This window comes from Anomaloglossus baeobatrachus, chromosome 1, assembly GCF_048569485.1.
Source record: "Anomaloglossus baeobatrachus isolate aAnoBae1 chromosome 1, aAnoBae1.hap1, whole genome shotgun sequence".
Lineage (NCBI taxonomy): Eukaryota > Metazoa > Chordata > Amphibia > Anura > Aromobatidae > Anomaloglossus > Anomaloglossus baeobatrachus.
In genome coordinates this window covers 383,824,042-383,849,072 of record NC_134353.1, presented here as the reverse complement: position 1 = coordinate 383,849,072, position 25,031 = coordinate 383,824,042, and the positions used below count along the sequence as shown (strand labels likewise).

Below are 25,031 nucleotides of genomic sequence, written 5' to 3'. Positions count from 1 at the left end.
CCCTACCTGATTATAAAGTACTGCAGAATATGTTGGCACTATAACAATTATCATCAATTGATAGATATCCAGTACATACTTGGACTAATTTTTAATGTATGATTAAGTGTTTTAACAAAAAAAAAAAAAAAAAAAATTTAATAACTGAAAAATGTAAAGCAATGATCTTTTAATGTTTTGTTCATTTGTTTTTAATGGAGCAATATAATATAATATAATATAATATATATAAAAATTTAAAAGTTTGATATTTTCCACTGTTAAACACTAGGGGGAGCAGCTTCTGAAATCCTACAGAAATCCCACTGTAGAAAAAGCTCAGATTACAGCTGCAGTAAAGTGGGCGGAGTCTGCTCTCCTGTGTGTGATGTCACAGCTCACCCTCACAATCTGAGTGTTTCCAACAGATAACAGAGAATGACATGTAGGGACATAGTGCAGAGCCATTTTGATGGTGACCAGAAATGTCTAAAGTGTCACCAAGGACAGCAGACCGTATATCACACAGGATAGGATTAGATACACGGCTGTGCAGACAGGAGGGTCATTCCATGTCAACCAGTGGTCCCCCCTCGACCTTCTCCGATTTTGCTAAAAATGAATAAGGATGTACATGTATGTTTGAAAATAGGTTCTGTACATTTTTAGGGCCAGATCTCAAATACATTGGGCACTGTTGACCTTTCACTGGAGGCCCCCCCCCCCCCCCCAAGCCTGCGACTTCAGCTAAAAGGATTTTGCAAACTTTGGCACATAGCCATTAGAGTTCTATACTGGCTATAATGCTGAAATTTGGCATACTAGCTCAACTTTTGCTGCTAAACATGATAAAAAATTACCGGCTATGGCAAAACAATATTTCGGCCGCAATTTTGTGTCAAAGTAGCTTGTAAAACGCATTGCATAAAATTTATGCCTAACTTTGCCCATATATAACTCAAGACCAAAAACCAAAAGCAACTGGTGCTTTGCCCTGTACACCAAACATCTACATGACTTTGCATTGCTGCAATATCACGGTCAAAGCATATGTATTTGTGGAAATATTCACACCCACATTAAAAACGTAAAAAAAAAAAAAAGAAAAAAAAAAGGGAATTCTACCCATTTTTAGGTCAAATTTCTCAAAAGGGGTACCGCTAAAATATATTAATTCTGATATTATAAAGAGCACATTTTTGAACATTGTGTTATTTATGCGCGTAATGCATTGATTTTGTGTTTGATTTTCAGATTCTTATCACGTTACAGAGTTGTATGTATTATAATCAAAAACCTATAAACCTTTTTATTTATGAAAAGTTATTGACTATTGTTACATTTTAATGCATATATTTATTTTTTTAGCGATTGAGAATGAAATTTATGAAGAATCGGCCCAGTGCTCTATCGGCCTTGCGAACAATTCGAAGTGCCACCTTAAGACATTCACCCATAGCAAGGATGAGTACAAATTGTTTACCAGCTTTGGATTGGATGAACAGAAATTGCTGCGTCGACGAGTGGGACTAAATTTTGACGAACATTCACAAATCTGTTTATACCATGAAGCTTCATTCTTGACCAAATATGAGCATTTGCAAATTTCGTGTTGCAATCCTTTTGGGAAGAAAGTTCATAACACCAAAAAGAATTTGCGAGCTATCAATTTTTTTAGCCTTGTCCTTGTTGTTTGACATACAATTGCTGGAACAAGAGAAAATCACCAGTTTGTGCCAACTGATGACAAGATTCGCATTTCAAGGGTGTCAAATGACCCATCATCTTTCATTGCCCATGTAGATGGATCTGTCAAATCAGAAATGCCTTTTGTGCCAAATGCAAACCTCCAGCCAGGTCAATACATTGCCTGCATTTACGATAGGAACTGGTGGATTGGAAATATTTCTGAAATTTCAGTCGACGACCATGAAGCATTAATAAATTTTATGCATCCTCATGGACCAGCTAGCTTCTTTCACTGGCCTGTGAGAAATGATACATGCTGGATTCCCGAGCAGTCAATCATTGCAATAATTCCAGCTGCAACAGCAATGGGCCGACAATACAGCTTCTCTGAACCGATTAGGTTACAAATTCAGCAACAATTCCAGACCACTAAGGCCATGTGCCCACGGGACGTTCGTACCTGCGGATATATTCGCAGATACGGCCGCATGTTTCCCGCAGCTGCCCGCCGGCAGCTGCAGCTATTTTTAGCAGCGAGTTTCCAGCGGAATAGCTGCGGGAAGCATGCGGAGTTTCACGCGATTTACCTGCGGACGTTCCGGCCTCTATTTCCATAGCGGAGGGCCGGGACCTCCGCAAGTAAATCCGCATGAATAATTGACATGCAGTTAGGTGCGGCTGAGGGATCTCCGCAGGAGATTCCGCAGCGCGGACACAGACATTCCCCATGTGCCATAGGGTAACATGGGGAGTGCCTGTACATGCTAGAACCTGCGGATTTATCTGGAAAATCCAGAAAAATCCACAGGTTTTCCGTGGCAAACTCCGCAGCAAAAAGCTCCCGCGGACACATGGCCTTAGACTGAACATTATGGCTTGGGAACCAACAAAAGATACCCAATATTAGGCTTGGGATCCTAGGCAAACACACCCACCCTCAGGCTTCGGAACCTGCGATAAAGAGACCGCCCGCGGCTGGCCTTGCACCTCTATCGGCCATGGCTCCTAGGCGATGGGGCTGCCAATTCTCAAAAGACAGCATTATTACAATTCTTAATAGGATTATAATACCAATTCTTAGGGAATTGGTTGTGGTATAACCACCATGGACCAACGCAAGGGTTTGAATAGTGCAGTTACCATTCATTGCGTATGAATAAATAACACAATGTTCAGTGGCATTCTTTTCTTAAACTGAGACAAAAAAAAAAAACAATGATCCTTGTAGAGAAAAATGTGCTCTTTATAATGATATCAGAATTAATATATTTTAGGGGTACCTTTTTAAGAAATTTGACCTAAAAATAGGTAAAATTCGTTTTGTTTTGTTGGTTTTTTTTAAGTTTTTCATCATATGTGGGTGTGAATATTTCCACAAATACATATGCTTTGACCGTGATATTGCAGCAATGCAAAGTCATGTAGATGTTTGGTGTACAGGGTAAAGCACCAGTTACTATTGGTTTTTGGTCGAGTTACATATGGGCAAAGTTAGGCATAAATTTTATGCAAGGAGTTTTACAAGCTACTTTGACACAAATTTGCGGCCAAAATATTGTTTTGTCATAGCTGGTAATAATTTTATCGTGTTTAGCAGCAAAAGTTGAGCTAGTATGCCAAATTTCAGCATCATAGCCAGTATAGAACTCTAAGGCTATGTTCACACTAGAAAAATGATTTTTCTTAAGAAATTTCTTGAGTGAAGGATTAGCGCACCTGCGTTAAACGCACCAATAACGCAGGTGCATTTTTGATGCGTTTTTCTTCATGTTGGTCCCTGCGTTTTTTAATGCCTTTACAGCAATAAAGCACATTGAAAATGAAAAAAAAAAAAAAAAATAGATAATACAGAGATAGACATATGATAGATAGTTAGAGTGATAGAGTGATAGAGTGATAGATAGATAATATAGAAAGATAGATAATAGATATTTAGGGGTATAGATAGATAATATAGATAGATAAAAGATAGATAGTAGATAGATAAATAAATAGAGGGATAGATATTCCAGCTTTATTTATGATGTTTCCCCCACACACTGCACTTCTCGCGGCCGGTAATGTGTTCACATCAGCGGCCATAAGAAATGTCCTGGAGTCACCTCTGCACCTCGCTCAGGAGCCGGATTCAGCACTCTGTCACTGACCCGTGGAGAACTGTCACACGCGGCTGGAAGCGCCGCGGGACATCGCTGTGGATTACGTCGGAGCTGTGTTTGGGAGAGGTTAATACACTGGAGAAAGAGGGGCTTTTTGTCTTTTATTCAAAATAAAGGATTTTTCGGTGTGCGTTTCTTTACTTTCAGATTAGTGACGGCGTGTCAGACGCTGCCATCACTAATCTTGGACTTAGCGGCAGCTATTAGTTGCCGTTAACTCCATATTACCTGGATTACCCCCGCATCACAGCATCTGGAAGAGCCGGTAACACGCCGGCACTGTCGCATAATGGATGAGACACTCCCGGGGCAGCTGCGGCTGATATTCTCGGCTCCGGGAGGGGGCATTAACCCTGTCCCTCGCTCTCCCCAGCCTGAGAATACCGGGCCGCCGCTGTGTGTTTACCCGGCTGGAAGGTAAAAATACAGCGGAGCATACGCTTTTTTTTTTCTCTTAGTCTTCCTCTTCCTGTCCTAGTGACATCACTTCCCTGCAAAATGCAGTGCAGTGAACAACGCCCATCACTTGCTACCTGCGTTATTCCTGCACTATTTCATGATTACATTACAGTCAATGGAGTGAAATAACGCAGTTAGCTGAAGAAAACAAGTGACATGCTCATTCTTTTTCTTAAGAAAATCTACTGAAAGAATTTTCTTAAGAAAAAAAACGCAGTGTGCGCACAGCTAATTTTTTTTCCCATAGGTTTTGCTGGGGAATGTCTGCAGAAAGGTTACAAGAATTTCTCAAGAAATTTCTGCAGCAAAAACAGACCAAAAACGCAGGTAAAAAAAAAACGCAGTGTGTGAACATAGCCTAATGGCTATGTGCCAAAGTTTGCAAAATCCTCTTAGCTGAAGCCGCAGGCTTGGTGGAACCTCCAGTGAAAGGTCAGTGCCCAATGTATTTGAGATCTGGCCCTAAAAATTTACAGAACCTCTTTTCAAACATACATGTAGATCCTTATAAAATTTTCAGCAAAATCAGAGGTGGTCAAGTGGGGACGATTTTTAAAACTGGTCCACTTTATGTGGAATGACCCAGTATCACACAGGATAGGATTAGATACACGGCTGTGCAGACAGTATCACCGGTACACACAGGCCGACAGGTGGCAGGCGGAAGGAGGGGGGGGGGGGGGTTGAGTGGGGGGGGTTTTTGGGGATGGCAGCAGCGGCAGTACTCACATGCAGAGGCGCACACACACAGCAGAGCGGGGGCTGGGTAGAGCAAAGGGAGGGGGTGTCATTGGAGATGGGAACAACGGGGGGGGGGCCACTGTAGCAGTAGTGGGGGCAGAGGGGGACTGGGGAGAGCGGAGGGAGGGGGTGTCATTGGAGACGGTAACGGCAGGGAGGGGGAGGCGGCCCGTACTCACATTCCGGCGGTTGACAGGGGTAAAGTGGAGCAAACAGCATACGCTGTGAGCTCCACAATGATGGCGCTGATCTCATCCCTCTGCTGTGATCTGGTCAGCCCAGGGGGCGTGTCCAGGTCACAGGAAACGTCCACTGTAGCGTTACTGATGGGGTCGGATCCCGACCACTGTTCTCTATGCACAGGGGCTGCCATAAAGGAGCGAGTAACTGTCGTTACACACACAGCAAATCCATGGCAGCCCACAGTAAAATTAGAATTAACTAAAAACTAAATAAGCAGTGATTTTCATTTTGTATTAAAAACACTTGATTTCATAATCATTTTTAATACAAAAATAAAAACAAGCGATACCTTACCTTTAATATAGGCTTTAAATAACTTATTTTTGATAAATCAGACTTTTAGGCAGGTTTTGTTGCGTTTGAGGTGTCTACAGTGCATGTTTAATAAAGTTAACTTTATTTACCACAAAGCAGCAATAACGCAGCAGTTGCTTATCTGCAATCAATGCTTTAAATGGTGAAAGAACGCTGTAAAAAACAATGAAAAACGGAATGCTGCTTCTTTAAAACGAAGCAGTTTCACATTTCAGTCGTAAAGGAAATTAAAAAAAAACAAAAAACAAAACATTTCTGTGCACGAGATTTCTGAAATCTCAGCTATTGCTGGTACTGTAAGGCTATGTGCGCACATTGCGTATTTGCATGCAGTTACGCTGCGATCTGCACTGCAGCGTAACTGCATGCATCCTGCGTCCCCAGCATAATCTATGAAGATGATGCAGGAGCCGTGCGCACGTGGCGTATTAGAGCGCAGCGCTTCGGCTGCTGCCTGAAGCACACGTTCTAAGAAGTGACATGTCACTTATCCCGTGCGCTCTGCATGCATCCCCCGCTCTGTCTATGGGAAGGGCTGCAGGCAGAGCGCATGGAATCTGCTTTTTTTCATCTCTCTGCAGCGATTTGAAGCGCATGTGTGCTGTTCAAATCGCTGCAGAAATTTCTGCAGGGCTAGTACGCAACATGCGCACAGCCTAAAAAGCAGCTTTTAATTTCCATAAGGCGGGGGGGGGGAATTGGGGTGAGGGAAGCATTAAAGCAAAAAAACAAAAAAAACAAACTGAGTTAATGTTTCTTCTTGACTTGGCCTTACAAAAAGTGGAATAGAGAAAATCAAGACTTGTGACCCAAAATGATACTAGAAAGCTCCAGCTCATCCAGCAAAATAAAAAAAAATAAATAGAAAATTTTAAAATAAAGTTTACTGTATTTTTTGACAAAGAAAAAAACCCCTAACCACTCATTGGGAGCTTGAACCTGCAACTCAACTCACTTACTACATATTGCAACACTATAGTTTGTTAATTTTAGTACTGTTATTCCCTTATGAAGCCAGCAGACCCCCTAGGTACCATGTCAACCCATCAAAGTAAGGGAAAGGGGTCACTATGGGAGCTGGTACACTGGCATCTAGGTCAAAGGGAACCTGTCAGGTGCAACATGCCCCCACGGACCACGAGCAGTTCTTGGTGTATATTGCTATTCCCTGCCTAACCATCCCTGTTTCTATTAGCATAGATAAAAGATCTTTAAAAAGGTATTTCTAAAGATCTTTTGAGCGAGGGGACTAGTCCCCTGGGCGTTAGTTCCCCTGGCTAGTCGGCGCCGTTAGCATGTTAGTACACCCCTGTGGGCATGCTAATGAACGCGCAGCGTTAGAGCTCACCTCTCTGCTGCCATCGCGTCAGAGTCCTGATTTCGGATCAGTGCGCATGATCTTGGACTTTCGGTCATGCAACCTACGTGGGTTTGAAGCCAGGACTTGAACACCTGGTAGTCATGCGCAATATGAAGCCAAACGTACGAGTCCTGGCTTCAAACCCTTGTAGTGCGCATGACCGAAACCCAGGACTCACACACGATTGCAGTAGAGAGGTGAGCGCAACCATCCTCTGACGCTGTGCATTCATTAGCATGTTCGTACTCCCACAGGGGTGTACTAACATGCTAAGGGGGCCGACTAGCCAGGGGAAATAACGCCCTTGCGACTAATCTCTATGCTTATTAGCATATCATATGGCATCTTAAAAAATCCTTTTTCTAAAGATCTCTATGCTACTAGATGCTGGGAAAGTTAGGCAGGGGTTAGCAATATGTACCCAGAACTGCTCATGGCCCTGGGTGCATATTGCACCTGACAGGTTCCCTTTAAAAACTCAGGCGCTGACCCCACTCCAATTTTCACAGCTGTGAACTGTGTGACTGAAACCCAGGAGAAAACTAAAATAAGGTCTTGCTCCTGGAAAAAGGGGAAAGACTAACAGCACTACAGCTAATGAGAGCAAGTGGAACTTATGGGAGGAAAAAAAAAAAAAAAAAAAACCACACACAAACACACATCCTTCATGAACTTGTCATTTTCAGGTTCTTTCCCTTCCCCTCTTCCAAGAGCCATCATGCCTTTTATTTTCCCATCAATAGACCCGCATGGGGGGACTTTTTTTAAAGTACAACTCCACATTGTACCACAAAAAAAAAAAAACAAAACACAAAACACAATCTCAAAAGGGTTGAAGTTTACCCGAAAATGTTGAAAACGACACAGAAGAGAGCCATGGGGTAAGCGCAGGTCAGACTATCTGCGGACAATGGAACTTCTGTGCGTCTCCTGTCACAGCATAGAGAGATGTAAAGGGTATAAAAGAGAAATCCCCCCGAGTTCTCTAGAGGTGTGAGGGCTGCCATACACCACTAGAGTCCGGACTGTCACCATTCCACACTCACCGCGCCCGGCGCCGCCACTGGCCGCTCTGTAGTGACTCTGCGGCACCGCGCCTCCTATTTGAAGTGTCGGGAGCGGCCGTGAATGAAGAGGGCGGGGCGGCTGTAGGGAAGTTGATAAGCAGCAGGATGCTCAGCAGCCGCCTCCCGGTAAGTAACAGGGAAGAGCAGTCACACAGGGAATTACCTTTGTTAAGAAAGCGCGGGAAAACCGAGCACCACCGAGTCCCAGAGTTTGTGCTGTACCGTGTACTGAGAGTCGTGACGTTACCCACTTACCTTCCTCCCGACGGGCAGGTCACGTGAGGCAGCAGGTGCTGTGTGTGAGAAATGCCATCACCTCACGTAACCTGGGCTTCAGGTGGTGGCTGATTACCTCACAGATAATCCCTGACAAGATCCCACTCCAGAGACCATATCGTTCACTATTGGGTTACACAGACCCCCGGGAGTCTTTTTTTGTTTAAAGGGAACGTGTCACCAGATTTTAGTTCTAAACCAAGACTTAGGTCTCATTCACATGAGCGTTACGTTTTTGCGGTACTCAAAAAAACGGTCCTGTTTTTTCACGGATGCATTCGTGTGAGAACCGCATCTGTTCCGTTCCATATACGGTGCGTGTCTCATCCATGTGATAACCGCATCTGTTCCATATACGGTCCGGGTGTCATCTGTGTGATAACCGCATCCGTTCCGTATACGGTCCGGGTGTCATCTGTGTGATAACCGCATCCGTTCCATATATGGTCCGTGGGTCATCCGTGTGATAACCGCATCCGTTCCGTATACGGTCTGTGTGTCATCCGTGTGATAACCGCATCCGTCCCGTTCCGTATACGGTCCATGTGTCATCTGTGTGATAACCGCATCCGTTCCGTATACGGTCCGTGTGTCCTCTGTGTGATAACCGCATCCGTTCCGTATACGGTCCGTGTGTCCTCTGTGTGATAACCGCATCTGTTCCATCCCGTACACGGTCCGTGTGTCATCTGTGTGATAACCGCATCTGTTCCATCCCGTATACGGTCCGTGGGTCATCCGTGTGATAACCGCATCCGTTCCGTATACGGTCCGTGGGTCATCTGTGTGATAACCGCATCTGTTCTGTATACGGTCCGTGGGTCATCCGTGTGATAACCGCATCCGTTCCGTATATGGTCTGTGTGTCATCCGTGTGATAACCGCATCCGTCCCGTTCCGTATACGGTCCATGTGTCATCTGTGTGATAACCGCATCCGTTCCATATATGGTCCGTGGGTCATCCGTGTGACAATTGCATCCATTCCGTTCTGCATACGGTCCTCGTGTCATCCGTGTGACTTCCGTTTTTTTTGCGGATTGCAAAAAAACGGAAGGAGAGTTACATGTAGTCCAGGGAATCTGGCCAGATGTTGGTCTCTATATAAAGTCTATGGGGAACAGAATCTGGGGCAAAGGGATAGGAGCAAGCGCTTCATACTCACCAATCTCAGGCGCGGCTGTCACACTGCTCCCGCGGCAGCTCTTTCTTCTTCCCGAGCTGGCAGCTCATTAGGCTCAGACATATTCACACCTCCCCCCGTCTGTGATTAATTGCAGTCAGACCCGCCCCCACGCTGAGTGACAGCTGTCTGACTGCAACCAATCACAGCCGCCGGTGGGCGGGTCTATATCATACAGTACAATAAATCATTTAAAAAAACAGCGTGCGGTGCCCCCCAATTTTGATACCAGCCAAGATAAAGCCTCACAGCTGCAGGCTGGTAATCTCAGGCTGGGGAGAGCCACGTCATTGGGAGCCCCCCCAGCCTAAAAATATCTGCCTGCAGCAGGCCGGAATTGCCGCATCCATTAGATGCAACAGTCCTGGGACTTGACTCGGCTCATCCCGTTGCCCTGGTGCGGTTGCAAACGGTAATATATGGGGTTGATACCAGCGGTGTAATGTCACCTGGCATCAAGCCCTGGGGTTACTGATGTCACGGTGCCTATCAGATACCAGACATCACATACCCAGTCAGTAATAAAAAAAAAATAGACGACAAACAAATTTTTATTTGAAAAAAAACACTCCCCAAAACATTCCCTCTTTCACCAATTTATTGGAAAGAAAAAACAAATCCGGGTCCGGCGTAATACAATAAGGTGGTCCCATGACGATCCATACTCACTGTCCCAGTCAATGAAGAATAAAACGTTTCCTATTGGCTGGGAGAGCAGTGCAGTGACCTGAGCTAACATGAATAAGTCAGCCCAAGTCACTGCAGGGCATGACCAGTGCTGACTTCAGGAGGTTCGCTAAGTACATTACCTGTAGTGATGTACGCCGCTGCACTCCTGACGTTAGCGCTGGTGACTGAGATCAATGACCGCCGCGTTCACAAGCATCGTCAACGTCTCGTGATGTCACCGCTAGTCACAGACTCAGGCCGCCTGCGAGAGGTGATGTGAGAACGCGGCAGGCATAGAAGTCAGTGACAAGCGCTGACGTCATGATGTTAGCTCAGGTCACTGCACCGCTCTCCCAGCACAGTAGATAATGAACTTTACTAACCTCCTGACGGCAACACTCATCATCCCAACGGCTGCTCGTACTGATGTGCGGGCTGCTGCTGCTGACACACTGCAGTGCAGGTAGATGCTAACACACTGCAGTGCGAGCAGCTGCGGGGCTGGCGCGGGAGCGGGACACAGACTGCAGGAGCACCCGACGGAAGTCACACGGAAAACGCAGCCTCTGGGAGAGGTTTAACGCTGCGTCTATAACGCAGCATGTCCTGATCGTAGGCTCCAAGCCTAATAGAGCAGGATACGTTCTCTGATCTGTCACATATAAGGGACCCTAAAAGGGGATATAGGTCGTAACTGAGAAACCTTTAAAGGGAACCTGTCACAAGATTTTTCCCTATGCAACTAAAACTACCTCCTTCTGCAGCTCCTGGGCTGCATTCTAGGAAAGTGCGCATTGTATCTGGCCCCCTTTTCAGACCGCAAAAACAACTTTATAAATATTACCTTTTCGTATGTACATTTTTTAGTAGGGCCTAAAGGGCAGGCTCTCTTTCTCCTTCGTTCCCCCCTCCTTCCGCTGTACGGCATCCCCTGTTTTGATTTGAATTGATGATGATGGTCCCGACATCCTCCACGCTGTGCCGAAGTCTCGCGCATGCGCCGTTATTGTAGGCCACTATCATGGGCCTGTGCACAAACTATCCCTCGCGCGCGCCCGGGATTTATTTGCTCAGGCACGAAATTATGGGCGGCGCTGTGCATGACCTCACCAGCGTCATCCTAGTACCCGCCCATAATCTCGTGCCTGAGCAAATACATCCCGGGCGCGCGCGAGGGATAGTTTCTGCACAGGCCCACGATAGTGGCCAACAATAACGGCACATGCGCTAGACTTCGGCACAGCGTGGAGGATGACGGGACCATCATCATCAACAAATCAAAACAGGGGACGCCGTACAGCGGCAGGAGGGGGGAACAAAGGAGAAAAAGAGCCCGCCCTTTACGCCCTACTAAAAAATGTACATACGAAAAGGTAATATTTATAAAGTTGTTTTTGCGGTCTGAAAAGGGGGCCAGAGACAAGGTGCACCTTCCTAGAATGCAGCCCAGGAGCTGCAGAAGGAGGTAGTTTTAGTTGCATAGGGAAAAATCTGGTGACAGGTTCCCTTTAAAGGGTTATTCCCACTCCGTTCGATGAAGACATGTGCGGAGTAGAACTAAGGCGCTGAGCACATGTACAGTATTTGGTGAGGGTTTTTTTTCCTCAGTATTTGTAAGACAAAACCAGGAGTGGAACAATCAGAGGAAAAGTATAATAGAAATAAGGGCACCGTACTCACCCTCGTCGGTTGTGTGACATGGGCAAATCGCTGCCCGTGGCACACAACATCGCTTACACCCGTCACACGGACTTACCTTCCCTGTGACATCACTCTGGCAGGCGATCCGCCTCCTTTCTAAGGGGGTGGTTCGTGCGGCGTCACAGTGACGTCACACGGCAGCCGTCCAGTAGCAGAGGAGGGGCGGAGATGAGCGGCCGGAACACGCCACCTACCTCCTTCCTTCCTCATTGCCGGTGGATGCAGGTAAGGTGATGTTCGTTGTTCCTGCGGTGTCACACGTAGCGATGTATGCTGCCGCAGGAACGACGAACAATATATCGTATCTGCAGCAGCAACGATATTAAGGAAATGAACGACGTGTCGAGCAACGATTTTTCACGTTTTTGCGCTCGTTGATCGTCGCTCATTGGTGTCACACGCTGCGATGTCGCTAACAGCGCCGGATGTGCATCACTAACGACGTGACCCCGACGATATATCATATTTATTACCCACTCCTGGTTTTGGCTACAAATACTGAAGTAAAAAAAACTCCCCAAATACTCAACGTGTGCGTTTGACCGTAAGATCCATTTGCATTATTCAACCAGCGGCACTACTTGTTTCCACAGTCAGACTGTGGTGAGTGACGTGTACTGAACAATCTGTAATGATCCTCCTGGGCTGCCATTGTTCTCGGCAGTGCAGGTACTGTTAACACAGAATAATGTGCTGCCGAGAATGATGATCTTTTGTGCAGACCAAAAGATAGTTTTACTTGATGAACAAGTGTTTTGCATTTTTGTGGGGTAATCAATTTAACCATTTACCAACATATGATGTACTATTACATTATTCATATCATACATCAGGTCCCCTTTTTTTGATGCACAATCCGGATCTGAGCTATATCATTGCTGCCAGACACCGGCTGTGTAAAGGGTGCTTTAGACGCTGCGACATCGCTAACGATATATCGTCGGGGTCACGTCGTTAGTGACGCACATCCGGCGCTGTTAGTGACATCGCAGTGTGTGACACCAATGAGCGACGATCAACGAGCGCAAAAACGTGAAAAATCGTTGCTTGTTGACACGTCATTCATTTCCTTAATATCGTTGCTGCTGCAGGTACAATGTTGTTCGGCGTTCCTGCGGCACCACACATCGCTACATGTGACACCGCAGGAACGACAAACATCTCCTTACTTGCGTCCACCGGCAATGAGGAAGGAGGTGGGCGGCATGTTCCGGTCGCTCATCTCCGCCCCTCCGCTTCTATTGGACGCCTGCCGTGTAACGTCTCTGTGACGCCGAACGAACTGCCCCCTTAGAAAGGAGGCGGATTGCTGGCCAGAGCGACGTCGCAGGACAGGTAAGTCCGTGTGACGGGTGTTAGCGATGTTGTGCACCACAGGCAGCGATTTTCCTGTGACGCACAACCGACGGGGGCAGGTACGCTCGCTAGCGATATCGGTACCGATATCGCAGCATGTAAAGTACCCTTCAGGGTATGTACACACAACGTGTTTTGGACATGCAGACCTGCTAGGTTTTTCAAGAGGAAAACGCTTCAGGACATGTCTTTTGTACTAAAGCTTTTTTTTTTACATCTTTTTAGTTGTTTCCTGAGATGTTTTTGCAACATCTTTGGCCACTGGCATTTTCTTTTTGTTTGCTTTACTTATATTAACTAGCCAGCGGCTTCCGAACAGAAGGATGGTCAAGTCATTTATATTAACTGTTTTGCGCCTTTCTGAACCATGAAGTGATTAAATGATGCTTAAAAGACTGAACATGTGAAAAGGAAGTGATTTGTTTTACATGAAAATGTATATTTTCATTCTTTTGTATTAAAATTAAAAAAATATGAAAAATGTACTTATGTGGTATCACTGCATTCATTAAAGTCTGATCAATCAAAGTATAAAATAACCCAATCAGTAAATGCTGTAAAGAGAAAAAAAACGATGCAAGTATTGTATATTTTTTTGCCGTTACTTCACCAAAAAAAGCCATCAAACTGTCGTATCTACCCCAAACTGCTATAAGTAAAAACATCAGCTTGCCATGCAAAAAATAAGCCTCAAACTACTCCACTAGCGGAAAGGTTAACACGTTATGGCTTTTGGAAAATGGCGACATAAGCAACATTTTTGGGGGGCTATTTTTTTCAACTTTACAAAAATTGGCTATCTATATATATAATTGCCTTATTCTGTCTGTCTGTCTGTCTTGCTCCAAAATTGTGTCCTTACGGTGACACAAAGCTGATTGGCCGCTGGACTCGCCATGGCCCCGCCCCCCGCACGGATTGGCTGCTCGCCTCGCCTCGGCTCCGCCCCCCCACGGATTGGTCGCTCGCCTCGGCCTGGCCCCGCCCTCCGCATGGATTGGCTGCTCGCCCCGGCCCTCTGCACGCCTCGCCAGACATAAACTTGTGATGCTGGGATCGTGACGGAGCCGGTGAACGCTGGTAACCATTATACACATCGGGTAAATAAGGTCCCTTGGTTACCCGATGTGTATCATAGTTACCAGTATACACCGGCTCCGTCACGATCCCAGCAGCGCTAGACATAACCTTGCGATGCTGGGATCTTGAAGGAGCCCGTGAACGCTGGTAACCATTATACACATCGGGTAACTAAGGTCCCTTAGTTACCCGATGTGTATCATAGTTACCAGTGTACACCGGCTCCGTCACGATCCCAGCAGCGCTAGACATAACCTTGCGATGCTGGGATCTTGACGGAGCCCGTGAACGCTGGTAACCATTATACACATCGGGTAACTAAGGTCCCTTAGTTACCCGATGTGTACCATAGTTACCAGCGTACACCGGCTCCCGGTACACATGTGCAGGGAGCTGGCATTATACTCCTGTCCCCCCAGGACTACTCCTCCTATTACAGTCCTCCTATTATACTCCTCTCTGAGTATAATAGGAGAACTATTATAGCATGGGGGATGTAGCACGATGGGGAGTGTGCAGCATGGGGGATGTAGCACGATGGGGAGTGCGCAGCATGGGGGATGTAGCACGATGGGGAGTGCGCAGCATGGGGGATGTAGCACGATGGGGAGTGCGCAGCATGGCGGATGGAGCACGATGGGGGGTGCGCAGCATGGGGGATGGGGCACGATAGGGAGTGCGCAGCATGGGGGATGTAGCACGATGGGGAGTGCGCAGCATGGCGGATGGAGCACGATGGGGGGGTGCGCAGCATGGGGGATGTAGCACGATGGGGAGTGCGCAGCATGGGGGATGTAGCACGATGGGGAGTGCGCAGCATGGCGGATGGAGCACGATGGTGGGTGCGCAGCATGGGGGATGGAGCGTGATGGGGAGTGCGCAGCATGGGGGATGTAGCACGATGGGGGATGTAGCACGATGGGGGATGTAGCACGATGGGGGGTGCGCAGCATGGGGGATGTAGCACGATGGGGGGTGCGCAGCATGGGGGATGTAGCACGATGGGGGGTGCGCAGCATGGGGGATGTAGCACGATGGGGAGTGCGCAGCATGGGGGATGTAGCATGATGGGGAGTGCGCAGCATGGGGGATGGAGCATGATGGGGAGTGCGCAGCATGGAGGATGGGGCACGATGGGGGGTGCGCAGCATGGGGGATGGGGCACGATGGGGGGTGCGCAGCATGGGGGATGGAGCACGATGGGAGGTGCACACCTCCCCCCAACACACACACACACAACACACCACACACACACTGGGAACCACAAACACCGCCAAACACAGACACCCACACACACAGACAACGCTGCACACACACAACACCCAACACACAAACACCGCGGCATACATAAATATACGCACATACCGCACAACACACACATTGCACAAAACATACCTCCCCCCAAAACACACCACACCCACACAAACCGCGCAACACACACACACACAACGCGACAGACACACAGCGCTCCACAAACAACGCAACACATGCAACACACATACAACACCGCTCTCACCCCCCGCCACACCCAGACAACACCCAGAACATGTACAGCGCCCTACACAAACACTTGGTAACTACACACAACAACATCTATATATATATATATATATATATATATATAACAAAAATCATACATGAACTACACAATACGTAAATTCTAGAATACCCGATGCGTAGAATCGGGCCACCTTCTAGTTATTTATAACTGCCTGTCTTTTCGAAGCAGAAATAAGGGAGATGAGCATCTAAGGCTAGGTTCACATTTCCGTTGTTTTGCATCAGTCGCATGCGTTGCTTGACGCTTGTGACTGATGCGTTGTTCAGCGGGTGACAAGAATTGGAATTCATTGTCACGAGGATGCGGATTCCGTTGTAAAACGAGTGATCGTTCACAATAGCCGTCCGCCGCCTAATGAGAGCGATCAGCTGATTGTTCAAAATAGCCGGCCACCAGCTTTTGAGAGCGATCAGATGATCGCTCTCGTAAGCTGGCCGCCGGGAGATCAGCTGATCGCTCACAGAAGCCGACAGCCAGGTGATCAGCCGATCGCTCACAGAAGGCGGCTGCCGGGCGATCAGCTGATCATTTGGCCGCCAAGAGAGAGCACGCGCAGCGAAATCAAAAGGATTCCGCTGCTCAAAAAACGTTACATGCTGCGTTCCTGACGCCCGACGGTCAGTCGTTCCACGACTGATCAGTCGGGCAGCAGATGCAACGCAAGGGCATCAGTCACAATCCGCCGCTCATACAAGTCTATGGGAAACAACGGAATCCGCTAAACGGATTGCGTTGTTCAGCAGAGCGGCGGATTGTGACTGATCATAATCAACAGAAATGTGAACCTAGCCTAACTGGTGTATAGAAATTACTTGACTAGCGAGAACTGGGCTGTTAAGAGTTAACTCCACTCCTGGAATATAAATACTGCACCTTCTGGGCTGGGCTCTACATGCTGGGCTCCATGGAATTGAGTTGCACACTCTTTATGGCCTCTTTAAGGCCAGAATCACACTTGCTAGTGCCTCGCGTGTAACTCGCGCGAGTCTCTCATGGTAGAACCCGGCATGGCCGCACACTATGCATACAGGAGCGTCTGAGCTGCATAGAGATACATGCAACCAACCCGCTCCTGTCAGGGGAGTGTGCGGCCAAGCCGGGTTCTACCATGATAGACGCGCGGGAGTTGCACGCAAGGCACTAGCAAGTGTGATTCTGGCCTTACACGTCCGTGTGTCCGGTATGTGTGAGGTCCATTTTCATACATACCGGAGACACGGACACACATAGACCCATTAAAATGAATGGCTCTGCGCACACGTGTGTGTGTGTTTTCACACAGACCGTGGGTCCATGTGCTCCACACGTAGACATGTCCGTTTTTCTCCGGCAGCACGGGTGTCACACGGACCGCACACTGATGTAATCCGTGTGACTTCAATGTGACACATACCAGAGAAAACCACGTTTCTGTGAAATAAAATGATTTTGTATACTCACCTGCTGTCACTTGCTTCCAACCACAGCTCATTATGCTCATTGCATATGCACTGCACTGAGGTTGGGAAGCAGCAGCAGTGGCGGAGACAGCAGCACCATAGACAGGTAAGTATAGAAATTCATGCTGTCCGTGTGCTATGCAGATGTCACACGCCTAGCACAAGCTGAACACACACGGTCACACGCACACACATACGCACCTACACCTCAGATCATGCAAAATGTGTGTGCTTTGCATGGACGTGTGAAAGATGCCTAAAATAAAAGCTTTCATTGCAGAATGACAACAGATAGGAAAAGCAAGTCCATTGCAAGCTTGTGTGTCGCCCAGGGCTATGGGGTACTCAGTCCCGGGCCGTATATTTACGGGATGCTGTGTCACGGTTGTGTAACGGCCGATGCCCAGTTCCGTGACCCTGGGGATGCTTTTTAATGGGGAATGTGAACAGGGGAGATGAAAGAGTTTTTATTGTAACGCCACTTTCGGGTTGCGGTTATGGTGATAGAAGCACCGCTGCACAGTCCGTTACCGCTGGGGCTGATGTTGATAGCAGCCTGGATGGTAGGCCCTCCGCAAGTAGGGCCGGGCCCCAGGGAGTGAATAGTGTAATCCGTCGCAGAAAGAAAGGAGACCACACGATAGGGATGCAGTGCAACATCTATTTTTACTCACGGTGATGTTGAGCTGTTGCACTGAGGACGGCTGGTTCAGACCCCTGGTCCCTTTTGTCCCAGTGCCGGTGTGGTGACCTGGTAGCCTCTTTCCCCGACACCTCTCACTGGTTGGTGGGACCCCATAGCGTGGAGCGTTTGTGAGTCCCTTACTGTCTGTTGGCAGTCTCTCGTCCATACGGCGGGCAGTGCGAACCCTGTGGGGTCGGTGCTCTGTTCCGGTCCCAGGCTCAATCTTTACTGCTGGTGCCCCTGGATTCTTGGGTCAGCGAGGTCTGTGAAGGTCCCCTCACTGTGCAGGTGTTTGTCAGGTTGCCTGAAGCTGTCTCCTGACCTATGGCTCTGTGCCCCGTCGGTGCTCTGGTTCCAGAGGTACCTGGCTGTACCGTCCCTGGTAACCACTCTCCTACGCCACCTAGGTCACTGTTACACGACCACGTCTGGAGACACGTCCGTCCCCTTCAACTGTCACTACCGGACTACCCTGTTCTGTCTGAGTGTCTGTTTGTCCCCTCCCACCGAGCTGTTGGCTAGTGGACTGGACTGGCTCTATCTCTGGGCGGCCATCCATTGTGTCCCGGACTAGTCAGTCATCCCTAGTTGGGAGTGGGAAACTGGGGTGTTTATGTGTTTTGGAGGTACCGGAACTGGTCTTCCAGGTCCCTGGGGGTCTAGGCCCTGCATCTTTGTTAGGATGCAGTACCTAGTAGTGACCTGAGGGGTTCAGGGGTGCTACACTTGCATATTTTCATGCTGCCCAACTTATTAAAGCAATGTGAGAACACTCCTTTAAGTGCACAGACACGGTGTGCATCTAGCCTGTCTCCTGTACATAAAGACAGGTTAAAAATTCTACTGCACACATGTGCTCTTCAAATCGCTGCAGAAACACTGCATAATGGATGCAGTTTCAGCAGAATAAATCCCGATTTTATGCGCTATGGATGCTGGCTCTCCCATAGACAGAGTGGGAGCTGCATCCAGAACCCACGGAATAATTGACATGCTGCATTTTTGAACGCAATGATTTGGGTCAAAATTTTAGCACCCAAATCGCTGCGTTCAAAAAAGCAACGTGCGCACGTATCATGCACAATCTACATAGATTGTGCTGGGGACTCAGGACGCATGCGTTTACGCTGCAGTACTAAACGCAGTGTAAATGCATGCTATTACGCAAAATGCGCACATGCCCTTAAGAGAACCAACAGGATTTTTCTATATGAGGTAAAGGCAGTGCCATACTTGTACTAAGATGCTGAATCCAGGCATACCTGTTGTAGAAAGATCGGATGCTTGGTTGATTAAATATCTTTAATCAAAGTTGCAGAATAGCACATGGGCGGACCTTTGTGGGTTAGGACCTCAGCGTTTATTCCTCCTCTGGCGTGCTCTGACTGGCCCCATTTTCTTTATTTGAATATCGCACCGCCATTGCTGTTGTTTACGGCATGCGCGCATTGCCATTAAAACCGTGCTGGAGTCCACGCCTGCGCGCACCATGACTTCCAGCTCCATTTTATTGAACACACTGCACTGAAGACTGAAAAACATCGGCGCATGCACAGAGGTAAAGAAGAATAAAATCTGCTCACGGACCAATGCTTTTCATTATCTTCACCGCAGTGTGTTCGATAAAATGGAGCTGCACATTGCGGTATGTGCATGCACAGACTCCGGTGCTATTTTATTGAAGACCTGAGTACTGTGGCAATGCACACGCACCGCTAGGAACAGCAATGACATCATGATTCGATATTCAAATAAACAAAATGGGCCTTGTCAGAGGACGCCGGAGGAGAAGGAATAAACACGAGGACCCAACCCACAAAGACCCACTCATGCTGCACCCATCAATCAAAGTGCAGGGCATTTCTGCAACTTTGATTAAAGATATTGCTACAACCACGCATCCAATTTGTCTATAACAGGTATGCCTGTATTCAGCATCCTAGTGCCAGTATGGCCCTGCCTTTACCTCATATAGCAAAATCCTGCTGCTTGGTTCTCTTTAAAGCTTTGCAGTAGCATTTTTTAAGTTATCTTTATGTATATGTGACAGGCTAGGTGCACACTGACGAAGTGGTGTACGAAACACGTGTCGGGGCACTGGGCATTTTGGTTCCCACATGCACTCTAGGCACCCTGGGTTAGTGTTTTGTTACTAGCAAATGAATTGATTAGGATTGATTTTGACTAATCTTATGCTAATGGTATTTATACTGTATTTTAACAACTATTCAATTCTTATCTATGATAATTCCTTTGGACATGTAACCTTTCACACTAATGAATTAGAATTTCAATGTAGAGGAATCTTTTGTGGTGCCATCAGGTTTATTGCTGCTGCAGACACATTGCCTTGGTTTTATGGGTGTGGGGGTATTTTTAAATGTATCTCAGCCAATTTCTGTGTGGGAATTTTTTGTAGACAATTTTGTTAAATAAAATTATTTGCATGGTCTTTGATTATGGACTACGTTATTAATGTCTGGTTAATATAATGTATTTTTCTAAGGTCCTTTTTGGGAATACCAGCAACAATAATGTATTTGTATACGTATGACCATTATATTTTTTGGTTTAATTTAGGTGCACACTCTGTCTGTGCGCTTAACCTACATTATATGTTGGGAGCCGTTAGCCACTTATACTATAATATTAACTTTTCTATTCTGAGGGCCAGTGCAAAGAAGCAACTGCCATGTGGTATACATTTCATTACAATGGGTCCCTATAGTGGACGTATAACTCGGTCTCCATCCTGATAGCTACCCCCATCGAGCGTATACCTCTTGTGTGTAATCGCCCGACAGTGGGCATCATTGCATTCTGAACCTAGCCCTACCTGTACAACATTGCTGTTTAAATTTTCCCTAAAAAATTACTGCTATATCATGTGAAAATCCATCCCAGTGGATTTTTTACAATAATAAACATCATAAATCTCCACATCATAGGTGATAAATGTTAGATGTCTGGGGCCTTCGTCCATTCACTAGTATTAGGGTCCCTAGTCCACCGCTTATCAGTTATTTCAACAACTCCTGTGGAATTTGGATAAGTGGTAGTATGCATGTACAACCGATTAAAGGGGCTGCAGTATAAAGCACCATTTCAGTGTTTTTTTTTATTTTGCCACTGGAGGGGTGCTTTAAATCTTAGTCGCCTGCCCCCAGTCTTAGGGCTCAGCTCCACTTGCGTATGGCTTCTGATGCGGGAGCATTGGAAGCAATATGATAATGACCCTTGGCTCCCGCTTTGCTGCGAGTGTGAGCTGAGTGTCACTCGACTGTGATCCAATCTTGCAATTGGATCATAGTTGCAGAGAAAACGGGAAGGGAGTACTGTCTCTCTCTTCTCTGCGGCCTGTCTCTGCGTATGTCACACTGCTTTAAATCTTAGTCCCCTGCCCCCAGTCTTAGGTCTCAGCTCCACTTGCGTATGGCTTCTGATGCGGGAGCATTGGAAGCAATATGATAATGACCCTTGGCTCACGCTTTGCTGCGAGTGTGAGCTGAGTGTCACTCGACTGTGATCCAATCTTGCGATTGGATCATAGTTGCAGAGAAAACGGGAAGGGAGTACTGTCTCTCTCTTCTCTGCGGCCTGTCTCTGCGTATATTACACTGCACTCTAATGACATCTGAGTGCAGTGCGATGTTTACAACACATAGACTTGTATGCGTGCGTGTGATATGAGACTTGCTGCCAAACGCAGCAATATGTCATGAGAAAAGAAAGGAATCGAAGATGGCCACTGCTCCATAGTTTTACACTGGAGCTAGTGCAATTCGATGTTTTATCGGATTGCACTCATCTGTGTAAAACGTAAGTTGATTTGTGACCTGCCAGCTGCTCCAGTGTTTAATGGTGCGCGCCTAAGGTCACAACTCTACAAGAGTCTCATTCAGGCCTCATTCTGACTCTCATAGTCTTGTATTAATAGCTAGTGACTTAACTTCTGTTTCTCATAGACCACTATTGAGTTACTGTCACAAGATAGTGCTGTGAGACCAGAGCAGCGCCAAAAGACTTGGGATTTTAAAGCACCTCTCCAGAATTGAAATAAAAAAAAAAGCCGGTGGAGTGGTGTTAGCACACACAGACAGCAGTAGCTGAAAATTGCCAAACAAGGTGGACAGTATTTAAATTGAAAGTTACTGTCACGCTCTCCGGGTCCCCTGCTCAGCCCCAGCCCGGCTCTCCTGCTTCCTACTCACCGCTCCCTGCCCTGGCTTCTGGCACCCGGGCCTCGCGCATGCGCATTAGGGCGCGCGCGCGGTCATTGACCCTTTCTTAAAGGGCCAGCGTCCACTGACAGGAAATTGAACACACAGGTACAGGGTATAAAGGGGTTTAGTGTCCAAGTGGGCGGGGCCTGTTCTTCGTGTTTCCTAAGCTAGGAGTCAGGTCTCCTTGTGTCTCTGTGCCATACTTACCTATCTCTCTTCTAGAGCCGCTCCTGCCTCGCCATCCGGTCCTGCCGATTCCCGAACGCTGACTATCTGCCATCCCGTCAGTCCGTTCCATCTCTGATCCCTGTGGTGACCCGTCCTCTCGCTCCATCGGTTCCGGACTCTGCCTGACAACATCTCGGTCTCCGAACCTGAGCTCCGTCACCCGGACTACCATCAGTGACTCCGTGGTCCCAGGGACTTCTCCATTCCACTCTTGTGCACGGACTGTCCTGCTACCCGTAGTGCGGCTACCGGACCCCTTGCCTTCATCAAGGAGTTCGGCCCAGTGGATCCACCTCCTGGGTCTGCCCGTCCACCTGGCCCTAACAGTAAGAACAGGCCATGGATCCCGCCCAAGCACTAGCGGCCTTGCAGGAGGAACTCACACGCCAGCGTGAGACCCAGACCCGCATGCTGAACTTCATGTCTTCTGTGGACGCCCGCCTGAACACGCTGCAAGCGTCGGTCACATATTCGGCATCTCGAGCTTCCACTGGACAATCCACGGCCACAGCTCCCGTGGCAGCCTCCTCGGATGCTTCCAGACTTCGTTTGGCCTCACCACCCTGGTACGCCGGAGATCCCAAGACCTGCAGGGGATTCATAAACCAATGCTCCCTCCATTTCAAGCAGCTGCCGCACTTGTTTGCCTCCGACCAAGCCAAGGTCGCGTTCATGATGTCCCATCTAGAGGGTGAGGCGCTGGCCTGGATGAACCCCTTGTGGGAGAAGGAGGATCCGGTGACCACCAACATCCAGGAGTTCCTGCAGTCATTTCGTGGCACCTTTGACGAGCCCGGACGCGCCTCCGCGTCTGCCTCATCTCTCCTCCGGCTACGTCAGGGGACTCTGACGGTGGGTCAGTATGCCATCCGTTTTCGCACCTTGGCTTTGGAACTCGGGTGGAACAATGAGGCTCTAACCGCCGCCTTCTGGGAAGGCCTCTCGGGTCGAATTAAAGATGAGCTGGCTGGTCGTGACGTGCCGTCCACCCTGGATGCCCTGATTGCCCTAGCGACTCGAGTGGATCTTCGTTTTCAGGAACGATCCAAAGAGGTGTCCCGTGAGAGACGTCCGATACGGCATTCCTCTCCTCCGCAGAAGCCCGCCGTACTTCAGTCAACGTCATCTGGTGTCTCCGTCCACGAGCCCATGCAGATCGACCGTTTGCGGCAGTCTGAACAACGCCGAGCAGAACGGCTCGCCAAGGGCCTCTGCTTCTACTGCGGAGAGGGCACACACCTTCTACGCTCCTGTCCAGAGAGGCCGGGAAACTCCAAAGCCTAGGGTTGGTAGGAGAGGCCACCCTAGGTGCTGGGACTCTCTCAGACCCGGTTACGTGGACAGTTCAAGTGACAACGGGAGAGACGCGGTTCACGGCCGAGGCGTACCTCGATTCCGGGGCAGCAGGCAATTTCATCCAGCAGGCCACGGTGGACAAGTACCAGGTGCCTGTTACTCCACTCGACAAACCCCTAGTGATTGCCTCTGTGGATGGGAGACCCCTCTCTGACACCATCTCGTGGATCACCAAGCCGGTGGAACTGCGTATCGGTGCCCTGCACACCAAGAACATCGCTCTCTATGTCCTCCCACACATGTCCCATCAAATCCTGCTGGGACTCCCCTGGTTACGGACACACGAACCCTCAGTCAGCTGGGGTACTGGTGAAATCACCCGATGGGGCTCCTCTTGCCACGAGAACTGTCTGAAGACTATTCAACCCATCCGACGACCTCCGGTTCCAGAGTCCCTACCGGGACTGCCCTCGGCCTATTGGTCCTTCGCGGACGTCTTTGATAAAAAGGAGTCAGAGGTACTGCCGCCACATTGTCCTTACGATTGTGCCATCGACCTGCTCCCGGGAACTACACCACCTCGAGGACGGATATATCCGCTGTCTCCTGCCGAAACAAGGGCCATGTCTACCTACATCACAGAGAACCTGGCAAGGGGATTCATTCGGAGATCCTCCTCTCCTGCTGGAGCAGGCTTCTTCTTCGTTAAGAAGAAAGAGGGCGACCTACGCCCATGCATTGACTACCGGGGATTGAACCAAATCACCGTGAAAAATAAATACCCCCTGCCGCTCATCCCCGAATTGTTTGATCGGCTTAGAGGAGCTCGTGTGTTTACCAAGTTGGATCTTCGGGGTGCCTACAACTTGGTCCGCATCCGCTCTGGGGACGAATGGAAGACCGCGTTCAATACCCGTGATGGGCACTATGAATACTGTGTGATGCCCTTCGGCCTGTGTAACGCACCAGCAGTCTTTCAAGAATTGGTGAACGACGTGTTCCGGGACCTTCTCTACATCTGTGTGGTGGTGTATCTTGATGACATCCTCGTCTTTTCTCCGGACCTCCAGACCCACAGAGAGAACGTGGAGCTGGTACTACAACGACTGAGGGAAAATCGTCTGTACGCCAAGTACGAGAAGTGTGTCTTCGAGCAGTCTTCTCTTCCCTTCCTGGGTTACGTAATCTCCGATACCGGACTACAGATGGATCTGGAGAAGGTCTCTTCCATTCTCAACTGGCCCCCTCCTTCTGGACTGAAGGCAATCCAACGCTTTCTGGGATTCGCAAACTATTACCGCCAGTTCATCCCTCACTTCTCGG

At 48.2% G+C, this 25,031-nt stretch overlaps 1 protein-coding gene across 2 annotated transcripts in view; it reads right to left on the bottom strand.

Moving 5' to 3' along the window:
* Positions 1-25,031, bottom strand: part of ACSBG2 (acyl-CoA synthetase bubblegum family member 2) — a 165,189-nt gene that overhangs the window by 89,835 nt on the left and 50,323 nt on the right. Inside the window, exon 1 of one of the 2 annotated variants that reach the window (XM_075352530.1) lies at positions 7,992-8,071. The exons of the other annotated variant lie outside the window; for it this stretch is intronic. The gene's annotated coding sequence lies outside the window, so the exon portion shown is untranslated. Of the gene's footprint in view, positions 1-7,991; positions 8,072-25,031 lie in introns of those variants that run through there. 2 annotated transcript variants of the gene reach the window in all.